Source organism: Lathyrus oleraceus, chromosome 7, assembly GCF_024323335.1.
Source record: "Lathyrus oleraceus cultivar Zhongwan6 chromosome 7, CAAS_Psat_ZW6_1.0, whole genome shotgun sequence".
Lineage (NCBI taxonomy): Eukaryota > Viridiplantae > Streptophyta > Magnoliopsida > Fabales > Fabaceae > Lathyrus > Lathyrus oleraceus.
Window position 1 is genome coordinate 532,819,200 of NC_066585.1, and position 13,200 is coordinate 532,832,399.

The following is a 13,200-nucleotide window of genomic DNA, read 5'->3' on the forward strand; positions in this document are numbered from 1 at the left end:
TGAAAACAACATCATGACTCGTGATATACCTTCTATGACCTGGTTTTAGGCACCACAACCTATAGGCTTTGACTCCCTCCCAATACCCAAGGAAAATTCATCTTAGAGCTCTAGGTTCGAATTTATCTTGCCTATTGTGAGCATAAGATACATAACCAAACACTCTAAGTCTGTCGAGATTAGGTGGATGTCCTAACCATAATTCTTGAAGTGTTTTTATCCCCAAGGCAGTCGAGGGACACCTATTTATTAGGTATGCTGCAGTCACTGCATCCTTAGCCCAAAACACCTTCTTCAATTCTGCACTAACCAACATGAATCTAACCCTTTCCAGGATAGTTTGATTAAATCTTTCAGCTATTCCATTTTATAGAGGAGTATCTGCTACAATCATGTACCTTATTATACCAGACATAGAATAATACTTGTCGAAAGATTCATTGCAGAACTCAAGGCCATTGTCGGTCCTCAACCTCTTGACCTTTCTTCCAGTCTGATCTTTGACCAGAGTCTTCCAACTTTTTAAATTCTCAAAAGTTCAATGCTTAGTTTTTTGAGTGAATGTCCATAACTTTCTAGAATAATCATCAATTATGGGTAGAAAGTATTTTGCACCTGAGTGTGAAAGATTTCTTGCATGCCCCAAAATATTAGCATGCATGTAATCAAGGGATCCTTGTGTTCTTTGTTTTCCTTTGTTGAACTTCACATTGCAAGCTTTACCAAACACACAAGGTTCATAGAGCTCCAACTTTTTGACCTTATCACCACCTAGTAGATTTTGTTTCCCCGGTTCGACTAGGCCTCTTTCACTGACATGACCCAATCTCATGTGTCATAGCTCATTCTTCTATATAGGTTTCTAGGATGCCATACCAACTGAACCCCCTACAACCTCATCCTCAAGGGTATACAAACCTTGCTTCCTTTTGCCTCTCAAGACTGAAGGAGAATAATGATCCAAAACGCAACGGAATTTAAAATTTCTCCTTTAGTGATCCTTACGAATGGGCATGATCAGTGGTAGAATTGTTACCTCTTGTGGAGATTGAAACCTTTGATGTAGATATAAGGAGTGATCACGAACATTGAATGGTGACAACGCCTCTACTCAGTCCACACGAACGAATTCCTTCAATCTCAGTGCTAGCTGCTATGAACGAGGGCTTTGAGTGTGTGTGTGTGTGTGTGTGTGTGTGTGTGAGAGAGAGAGAGAGAGAGAGAGAGAGAGAGAGAGAGAGAGTGAGAGTGAGAGAGAGAGAGAGAGAGAAACAAAAATTTAAACTGTACAAATGCTTCTGCACAAGGGTTGTATTTATAAAACTACTTTTGTGGGCTGCAAGCTAAAAAGCCCACTTAAGTGTATGTGGCCTGTAAGACCCCAATTTTGTCCCTAAGATCCCTCATGGCATCATATCATATCATTACATTGCCTCAAGGATCATTATGCACCTTGTTTCTTTCCCTATGGATGGGTTATCTTTTGAGTTTGATTCTTAATCACCAAGCATGTTTTGCATATGTATATTGATGCTTTTCTCTTTATCATTAACCCAAAAGTACAAAAATATGTCATCTAACCTTTGTCTTGCAGATGAAGCAATCCTAGGTCAAGACAATCAAAGGCATTCATTGAGCAATAGATGGTGGCCATTGTAACACCCTTCTACCCAACGACATATTTAAATATATTATCAGAGTACAACATGTAGAAGAGTTTACATTTCATAAAAACATAACACTCATTTCATCACAACATAAATCATATTATTTGTTTTATTAAAACTTCGCAGCGGACAACAACATAATTATTTATTTATAATGTGCCAACATGATCTCAACAAATCATTCATCACAAACAACGTAAATAACAATAATATGGCTATCGAATCCCATAATCCCCGGTGTCACATGACCAGAGCATTGACTCGACTCTGTAGAATGACTCTACTCTTATTCTTCGAACCTCAACAATAGCTACTCCACATTATCTGCACATTGCTCATCATAGATGAACAGAAACACATGCAGAAGGGGTGAGAATTTCATTATTAAATAATAATATAACGACAGAAATATAAACATAAATATATATTTCACATAGGCACACACAACTCCTCATCATCATCAAAATTAACAAACTCATGAACATCAACAAAACAACACATCAAATGCAATGCACAAACCCATGCATGACTCAACACGACTCGGTATACCCATTTTGTGATCAACTACAGGATCACCACTCCCAGATTCATCACCATAGAATCCGAGTCCCCCGTAAGGAACCAAGCCTCTCAACAAGCCCGGAGTCAACAACATCATTGGAACTCATGTCCGTTCATCACTAGGCATCGGCCTTTCATGAATGCATGCACATCAAACATGCATCATAATCATCATAGCAACAACAACATCATTGGTCATGTTATCATCCTCATTAATATCATGACATACAACTCAACAAAACAACAACAACATCATAACGATATCACATCGTCACATAACATATTCATAATTAAACACATAAGTTCAACGTAGCATCATCATAACACCTCATACAATTCATATAATCACTATTAATGGTTTATAGTACAACTACAGCGACTTACTAAGAGTCTCGCAACTCAACGTACTCCAAACCCACCAGCATTAGCTTCTGCATTTCGCCAGTTCGCGCCGCCAACATAGGGACGCGCCGCGAACTCTCCAATACAACACAGTTCGCGCCGCGAACGAAGGATCGCGTCGCGAACAACTTATTTCGCTTCAGTACGCGCCGCGAAGCAGGGTTCGCGTCGCGAATAATGAGTTACAGAACTCCTCTAAATCCTGCCCAGTTCGCGCCGCGAACTAGGCTTCGCGCCGCGAATCGCGCGCGACAGAACCCCTCTGCTGCAGAATTCAGCGCAGCTTTGCTTCTCTACTCGCCATAAACCGTACCCCACAGCTAACCAACCAAAATCGACATTTAACAGACATATATACACAACATACTTCGACTACAGTACATATAACGCAACAGAATTCACAAATCGGAGGGTTTTCCCTCAAAACCCCAACTTTCTCAATCTCCCTAAAATCCCCAAAATCCATCAACAATCACACAGATAACACGAAATTGCTCGCATATTATCGTTTCATAATGGTTCAGACCCCTTACCTCTTTGGATTGAAGGAAGCTCCGAGCAATCTTTGGCCTTTTCCTCTTCCTTCTCTTTCTCTGCAGCTTTTCCCTTTCTCTCTGATTCTGAGACACAATACGTGAAAACAACCTAAGTTTCACTTGGACTCTTTTATCCCCTTTCCACTTTTGTCCTTCCACTCTTCATATTCCCTTTATTTATTTATTTAATTATTATTAAAATAAATAACATCTTATAATAATAATAATATTCCAATAATCCAACTTTATTTAATTAAATTAATAAAATAATATTAACTCAATTAAATAATTCCCTTATTTTAATCGGGGTGTTACAACTCTCCCCCACTAAAAGAGTTTTCGTCCTCGAAAACATACCTCAAGCGAATAGAGCCGGATACGATTCCTTCATCTGATCTTCACGCTCCCAAGTCAAGCTCTCACCAGCTGGACCTCCCCAAACAACTTTCACTAGAGCAATCTTCTTACCTCTCAGGGTCTTCTCTTCTCGGTCATCTATCCGAATTGGCAACACCTCAACGGTCAAATTATCCCTCACCTGGATATCATCTAACTGAACAACATGCGAAGGATCCGCAATATATTTTCTCAACTGAGATACATGAAACACATCATGTAGATTAGAAAGCGACGGCGGTAAAGCTATCCGATACGCCACTTCCCCAACCCTCTTCAAAATCTGATACGGACCCACAAACCTCGGAGTAAGCTTTTTAGACTTTAAAGCTCTGCCCACACCTGTCGTCGGAGTAACTCTCAAGAACACATGATCTCCCTCTTGGAACTCAAGTGCCTTTCTCCTATTATCATGATAACTCTTCTGACGACTCTGAGAAACCTTCATTTTCTCCTGAATCATCTTAACCCTTTCAGTCGTCTGCTGCACAATCTCAGGTCCGAGTACAACACTCTCACCTGATTCATACCAACATAATGGGGTTCTACACCTCCTACCATACAATGCTTCATATGGAGCCATACCGATACTAGCATGAAAACTATTATTATAAGTAAACTCCACCAACGGCAAATAACTATCCCAAGAACCACTCTGCTCCAACACACAAGCTCTCAACAAATCCTCCAAGGATTGGATGGTTCTTTCAGTCTGACCATCAGTCTGAGGATGATAAGCTGAACTCAACCTCAACTTAGTCCCCAACGCTTTCTGCAAACTTTCCCAAAATCTAGAAGTAAATCTGGGATCTCTGTCAGACACAATACTGAATGGAATACCATGCAGCCTCACTATCTCCTCAATATACAACTCTGCCAACTTCTCTAAAGAGTGATTAATCTTCATCGGCAAGAAATGCGCCGACTTAGTCAATCGATCCACAATCACCCAAATAGAATCATTACCTTTCACCGTCCTCGGCAATCCCGTCACAAAATCCATGGAAATGCTATCCCACTTCCATTCAGGAATCTTCAAAGGTTGCATCACACCTGCCGGTTTCTGATGTTCAATCTTTGACTTCTGACAAGTCAAACAGGCATACACAAACTTAGCAACATCTCTTTTCATACCAGCCCACCAAAACAACTTCTTCAAATCTTGATACATTTTAGTTGCACCTGGATGGATACTCAATCCACTCCTATGACCCTCTTCAAGAATACTCTTTTTCAATTCAGACACCTCAGGAACACAAACTCTACCTTTAAATCGCAGGATGCCATTCCCATCAATCTCAAAATTACCACCATTACCCTGGTTAACCATAGTAATATGATCAACTAGAGCGGCATCAACTTGCTGGCCATTCCGAATATCTTCCATAATTCCACTAGTCAACTTCAGCATGCCCAACTTTACACTATTGGCGGAAACTTCACAACCCAAACTCATATCACGGAACTGTTCAATTAACTCAAGCTCCCGAACCATCATCATAGACATATGTAGAGACTTCCTACTTAGCGCATCTGCAACTACATTAGCCTTACCGGGATGATAATTCAATTCAAAGTCAAAATCCTTCAGTAATTCTAACCATCTTCTCTGCCTCATATTTAACTCTTTCTGATCAAACAGATACTTCAGACTCTTGTGATCACTGAACACTTCGAATCTGGAACCATACAGATAATGCCTCCACATTTTCAACACAAATACAACAGCTGCAAGTTCTAGATCATGCGTAGGATAATTCCTCTCATGAACTCTCAACTGTCTAGAAGCATAAGCTACAACTTTACCGTTCTGCATCAAAACACCACCAAGACCCATCAAAGAAGCATCACAATAAACAACGAAGGACTCACCAGGATTAGGCAAGATCAACACTGGAGCACTGGTCAACCGCTTCTTCAACTCAACAAAACTCGCTTCACAAGCTGCATCCCACACATACACTTGACCCTTCTTAGTCAACTGCGTCAACGGCAATGCCAACTTAGAGAAGCCTTCAATAAATCTGCGATAATAACCAGCTAACCCCAGAAAACTGCGTATCTCAGTAGCAGACTTCGGAGTCTCCCACTGTAATACAGCATCAACTTTAGCAGGATCAACAGAAATCCCACCACTCGAAATCACATGGCCAAGGAAACTCACTTCTTTCAACCAGAACTCACATTTAGATAACTTTGCGTATAATTTGTTTTCTCTTAACACCTGCAAAACAATTCTCAGATGTCCTGCATGCTCTTCTTCCGTCTTAGAATATATCAATATATCATCTATGAACACCACAACAAAATTATCAAGGTACGGATGAAATATACGATTCATATATTCCATAAACACACCTGGAGCATTAGACACACCGAACGGCATCACAGTGTATTCATAATGACCATACCTCGTACGGAAAGCAGTCTTCGCAATATCATCCGACTTCACTCGGATCTGATGATAACCCGACCGCAAATCAATCTTACTGAAAACATGAGCTCCAACTAACTGATCCATCAAATCATCAATCCTCGGCAATGGATACCGATTCTTGATAGTCACCTTATTCAACTGCCGATAATCGACACACAACCTCATCGTACCTTCTTTCTTCTTCACTAACAATACTGGTGCACCCCAGGGAGAAACACTTGGACGCACAAACTTCTTCTCCAGCAATTCCTCAAGTTGCTTCTTCAGTTCAACTAATTCAGCTGCCGACATTCTATAAGGAGACATCGACACTGGACTCGTACCTGGTACTAAGTCAATGGCAAATTCGACTTCACGTTCTGGAGGTAATTCACTTACATCCTCCGGAAACACATCCTGAAATTCACAGACAACAGGCAAATCTACACTCACCACTTTCCTATCCGCTTGCAGAGACGCAAATAAAGCGAATACCTGAGCTTCATCTTTCACAAATTCCCCCACCTGCCTAGCAGATAGAAATCTTGCCTCATCATTCTCGCCAACTTCAGAAAACCGCACCGTCTTTCTATAGCAGTTGATAGACACGCCATAGAATTCTAGCCAATTCATTCCTAGAATAATATCAATTTGGTGCAAGGGTAGGCACACCAAATCAACCACGAACTCTCTCTCAAAGATCGTCAAATGACAACCTCGACAGACAACAGAAGTCTTCACAGAACCATTAGCAGGAGTATCTATCACCATACTTCCGCCTAAGGATGACACAATCACACCAATCCTGGTCGCACACTCATACGAAATAAAAGAATGCGTAGCACCAGTGTCAACAATAGCAAGCAATTCAACATTATTAATCAAGCAAGTACCTTTAATCAGATTATCTTCTTTAGGAGCTTCAGCCCCACTCAGAGCAAACACCCTACCAGTAGTATGAGCTGCAGTAGCCGCTTTCTTCGGTTTCGAGCACTGCGAACTGATATGGCCTTTCTCGCCACAATTAAAACATGTCGGACCAGCATCCTTACATTCAGTAACTCTATGACCAGTCTGACCGCATCGGAAACATCTCAGCACTCTCTTGGTACAGCTATCGGCACGGTGGCCTGGCTCGCCACACTTGAAACACTTACCAGCTATGGGAGATCCTCCCCCACTTGGCTTCTTCTCATCTATCACTTTCTGCTTACCTTTACCATTCGGAGATGCATAAGGACTACCACGATCCTTACTCTTCTTCTCACTAAGACTCTTGTAATGAGCTGTCCTCGCCTTGCTATCTTCATCGAATATCCTGCACTTATTAACCAGTGTAGGAAACCTACGAATCTCCTGGTAACCAATGCCTTGTTTGATCTCTGGACGCAACCCATTCTCAAACTTGACACACTTGGATTCCTCAGCATCAGCATTATTATAATGAGGACAATACTGCACCAGCTCCTCAAACTTCGAAGCGTAATCAGCAACAGACATGTTACCCTGCTTCAGTTCTAGAAATTCCATCTCCTTCTTACATCGCACATCAGCAGGAAAATATTTCTCCAGAAAGGCCGTCTTGAACCTTTCCCAAGTCATCTCAGTACCTGATACTGCAATTCTCTGGCGAGTGTTATCCCACCAGTTTTCAGCCTCTTCAGATAACATATGCGTACCAAACTGCACCTTCTGTGCTTCAGTACACGTCATCACCCGGAAAATCTTCTCAATTTCCTTCAGCCAAATCTGAGCACCATCTGGGTCATAGCGCCCTTTGAATGTAGGAGGGTTATTCTTCATAAACCTTCCCAAATTCCTAAACTCGTCGACCGGCGGATTCTGCTGCGCCTGCATAGCCTGCGCCATAGCAGTCAAAGCCTCAGCAATCGCACGGTCATTTTCTCCAGCCATACTCTGCACAACACAACCACAACCGTTAAATATCGACAGTGTCATTCACACTAATCGACCAACAGGGGAAACCTCACATTACGACTCGACTGGACTGACCATGCTCTGATACCACTAATGTAACACCCTTCTACCCAACGACATATTTAAATATATTATCAGAGTACAACATGTAGAAGAGTTTACATTTCATAAAAACATAACACTCATTTCATCACAACATAAATCATATTATTTGTTTTATTAAAACTTCGCAGCGGACAACAACATAATTATTTATTTATAATGTGCCAACATGATCTCAACAAATCATTCATCACAAACAACGTAAATAACAATAATATGGCTATCGAATCCCATAATCCCCGGTGTCACATGACCAGAGCATTGACTCGACTCTGTAGAATGACTCTACTCTTATTCTTCGAACCTCAACAATAGCTACTCCACATTATCTGCACATTGCTCATCATAGATGAACAGAAACACATGCAGAAGGGGTGAGAATTTCATTATTAAATAATAATATAACGACAAAAATAAAACATAAATATATATTTCACATAGGCACACACAACTCCTCATCATCATCAAAATTAACAAACTCATGAACATCAACAAAACAACACATCAAATGCAATGCACAAACCCATGCATGACTCAACACGACTCGGTATACCCATTTTGTGATCAACTACAGGATCACCACTCCCAGATTCATCACCATAGAATCCGAGTCCCCCGTAAGGAACCAAGCCTCTCAACAAGCCCGGAGTCAACAACATCATTGGAACTCATGTCCGTTCATCACTAGGCATCGGCCTTTCATGAATGCATGCACATCAAACATGCATCATAATCATCATAGCAACAACAACATCATTGGTCATGTTATCATCCTCATTAATATCATGACATACAACTCAACAAAACAACAACAACATCATAACGATATCACATCGTCACATAACATATTCATAATTAAACACATAAGTTCAACGTAGCATCATCATAACACCTCATACAATTCATATAATCACTATTAATGGTTTATAGTACAACTACAGCGACTTACTAAGAGTCTCGCAACTCAACGTACTCCAAACCCACCAGCATTTGCTTCTGCATTTCGCCAGTTCGCGCCGCCAACATAGGGACGCGCCGCGAACTCTCCAATACAACACAGTTCGCGCCGCGAACGAAGGATCGCGTCGCGAACAACTTATTTCGCTTCAGTACGCGCCGCGAAGCAGGGTTCGCGTCGCGAATAATGAGTTACAGAACTCCTCTAAATCCTGCCCAGTTCGCGCCGCGAACTAGGCTTCGCGCCGCGAATCGCGCGCGACAGAACCTCTCTGCTGCAGAATTCAGCGCAGCTTTGCTTCTCTACTCGCCATAAACCGTACCCCACAGCTAACCAACCAAAATCGACATTTAACAGACATATATACACAACATACTTCGACTACAGTACATATAACGCAACAGAATTCACAAATCGGAGGGTTTTCCCTCAAAACCCCAACTTTCTCAATCTCCCTAAAATCCCCAAAATCCATCAACAATCACACAGATAACACGAAATTGCTCGCATATTATCGTTTCATAATGGTTCAGACCCCTTACCTCTTTGGATTGAAGGAAGCTCCGAGCAATCTTTGGCCTTTTCCTCTTCCTTCTCTTTCTCTGCAGCTTTTCCCTTTCTCTCTGATTCTGAGACACAATACGTGAAAACAACCTAAGTTTCACTTGGACTCTTTTATCCCCTTTCCACTTTTGTCCTTCCACTCTTCATATTCCCTTTATTTATTTATTTAATTATTATTAAAATAAATAACATCTTATAATAATAATAAAATATTCCAATAATCCAACTTTATTTAATTAAATTAATAAAATAATATTAACTCAATTAAATAATTCCCTTATTTTAATCGGGGTGTTACAGCCATCCTTGGGAATTTGGACCCCACAATCATTCACAAGAGTTCATATGAGCTATGACATTATTTTGAACCAAAATCTCAAGTGGTAGAGGCTTGATTTTCATCTGAACATTGCCAGGTCATCTGAAGGCCTAGAAAGTCAACTGCCCAGTCAACTGTGGATTTGGAGGTGGGAAGTGATTAGAAATACTTCATTCATGTTCAAACAAGTCTCATTTGACATTTCAAACATCAGCATTGAAGAAAATAAAGTCAGGTCAAAACTTTCAAAAATAGAAAGTGACCTATAATTCAAAATTGCCAAAAATGGAAAGGTTTTAACCTAGCTTCGACTTCAAATTACATCATCAAGAAAGCTTCAAATGAAATTTTGTTGAACATGAAAGTTGTAGATATTTCTCTCCCATTTTCAAAAAGTCCAAGATCATCCATTTCTCATGTGTGGTTAAGGAGATATGATCAAAACATGGCAAGGTGTGCATGGAGATTCAAATGGGCATAACTTCTCAACCAAATGTCCAATTCAAGTGGCTCTTTTTTGTACATTCTTCTCTTGACCTCTACTTTCCAAAATATGCATTGCATTACATCAATTCTCATCACATAATTATTTGATATTTCACTTGATTTTTGGAGGGAATTTTCAAAGTTTAAAATTGGTCAATTGTTGGAACTTTCTATCATTGCCAATAGCTCCAAAATGAGGTTTTAAGTGAAATTGAATCATAAACACGTGCACTGTTCAACATGCACACCATGCATAAGGTGAATTTGCTAATTTGCATTTACACCTTCATTTTACTAATTCCATTTGCCATATGCTTAAACATGATTAGGGAAGTGATTAAGGAGAAGTATATAAGACAAACCCTAACAGAATTCTGCTAACAACATTCACTTTTTCAGATCTAGATCCATTTTCTTGAAATTCTTCTCTCAAACTTTTTTCAATTTTCTTCAAACACATTGCATATTTCTTGATCCTTTCATCATCTGGAGGCATTATGAAGCATGTTTGAAGCAAGAACCAAAGGAATCCATGCAATTTTGAAGCAGCTCGAAGCTTGCATCCATCAATGGTGAATTCAGATTTCTGAGGAATCAAGCACGATTAAACATCAATTCTTCATCCATTCATCCATACAAGTGGTTTGGAGTATCTGTTTGTGCATTGCAAGGCCTGGATTTGCTGAATTCCAAAGCTGCTTCTTCAAGAGGTCAGGAATCGACTCTCTCTATTCTCAAATTGCTTAGGATGTTGTTGTAGATCTTTCAATGCTGATCAAACTGAGCTTCGGATCGTTAATTTTCATGTAGAATTGAGTTAGTTATAGTGAGTTAAAGTTTCATGTGTGAAAATGTATCTGCTCGATTCTTTGTGTATACGTTGAATTAGGTCAAACCATGCCTGGATTAGTGATGAGTGATGAGAGATGAACACGATGATATGCTCGTTTTTAGTTTCTGGCAACTTTTGTTCTTGAGTGTGCATGAACATGATGAACTTGATGAAGATGATAGAAAAATTTCCAGAAAAGTGCATTTGATCTTTCCAATTGTTTTCCAGCGTGTTTGCATGTGTTTGTGGAAATACTGAACATGTACTGGTCCAACTCAGCGCTTGCATGGCATGTTGATTGGTTATTATTGATTTTCCTTAGCCACGTCAGTTTAATGAAACGCGGGGTTTCATGTGAGGCGCGCTTCCGTTCAAATATTGCCTCAATTCGATTCCTGGCTCTCACACATTTTCAAATGCCATGCCATTTTCTCTTTTCCCTCCATACCACATTCATTCATGCTTCTTCATGTTTTTTTTATTTTTTCTTTCACTTTAAAAATTCACAAATAATTGAATAATGATCCAAAAAATATGGGATTTTTTGCATTAGGTCACATTTTGTTTCTAGTTTTTTTTGATTATTTTTCCAGAAATTGTGCATGGCTGGAAATTAATTGGTCCTAGGGTTTGTGAATATGTATGCTTCTTGTACCTTGCTTGCCATATCTTTTGTGAAATGCTGAGTTCTAATCCAATGCCTATGAAATTTGACATGTTGAAACTAGACTCTTGGCTAGACATTTTGGTGTTGAGTTTGCATTTTTACCATTTGTGGTTTCTGTTTTATGATCATGTGAATGTAGGTGTGACAATTTGTGTCACACCTTTGCTTGTCCAACTTGATTAATTGATTTTCCATGTCAAATGAATTCCAATGGATGTGATTTTTTGTATGATGCTTCTTGTGGATGTTGTAAATGCTCATGATTTTTCTTGTAATTTTTGGATTGATTTCTGATTTGATTGAGATTTTTCTTTCTGGATTGCCATGTGTGAGCTTTTGAATAGTCTTGGTTTTCATTTGATCATGAAATTCTTGTGGTTTATCCAATGGATGTGAAATTTTACACATTGTTTCTAGACATGCTGAAGATTGTTTTGGCTTTGATTTGAGATTTTTACCATGTTGCATTTCTGTTTTAAGCTTGTGCTAAGTTGATGTGTCATTGGGTGTCATATGTGAGCTTGTTTTGATTGCCTTGCCTTATACAATTTGATTACCATGCCTAATCATGTCCAACTGCCCTAATTTTTGGTGTGTTGATCATGTTGTGTGTCCTGTTCATCCATGAATTTTCTCAAGATTATTTGAATCATTTTTGAATTTATGTGCATTTGTTCATTCTAATGTCTCAATGTGCTCACAACTTGCATACCTTGCCATGTTTAGTTTGTGAAATACTTTTGGTATATGATATTGATGTGAGACCTTTTGGATTGTTTCAAGATATGTTTGATTCATGTTAATTTTTAGCTTCTGTTTTGAATTTTTTCTCCATCTTGGACCATAGGTTTTGACCTAGTGGTTTGCCTCTCATCTTTGAGCTTTGTTTTCAGGTTGAACATCCAAGTTAAATGGTTCATGATGCTCCATCATTTGAGCATTTGATGTCTACCTTTGTCTACTAACATTGTGTGTTTTGTAGGGTTGTTAACTCATTTGAGTTTGGACTTGTGGCTTATGCCTTTGCTTATTGGGTTTGACTGTTGATATTGATGTTGTTTGATTGTCTGAGTTGTGTACTAATTTGTTTGATGTTTCCACAGGTACATAAGTTGCTTAAGTTCATTTTGAACTTGCTTTGGTTTGGTTGCTTAACCAATTAGGTATAACTTCTAATCTTCATGTAGTCTGGAAGACCTACTGTTACTTGGTAGGCAACTGTCTGAAGCCCTCCTTAAGAGGCCATGTTCTTGTGTGTTTATTTTTGTGCTAAGCAGGAAAAGTCCTTTGATAAGGCAATTGGTAGATAAAAGAGATGTGTAATCCATCTCCTGCTATTCAGTGTGTCATCCCCTT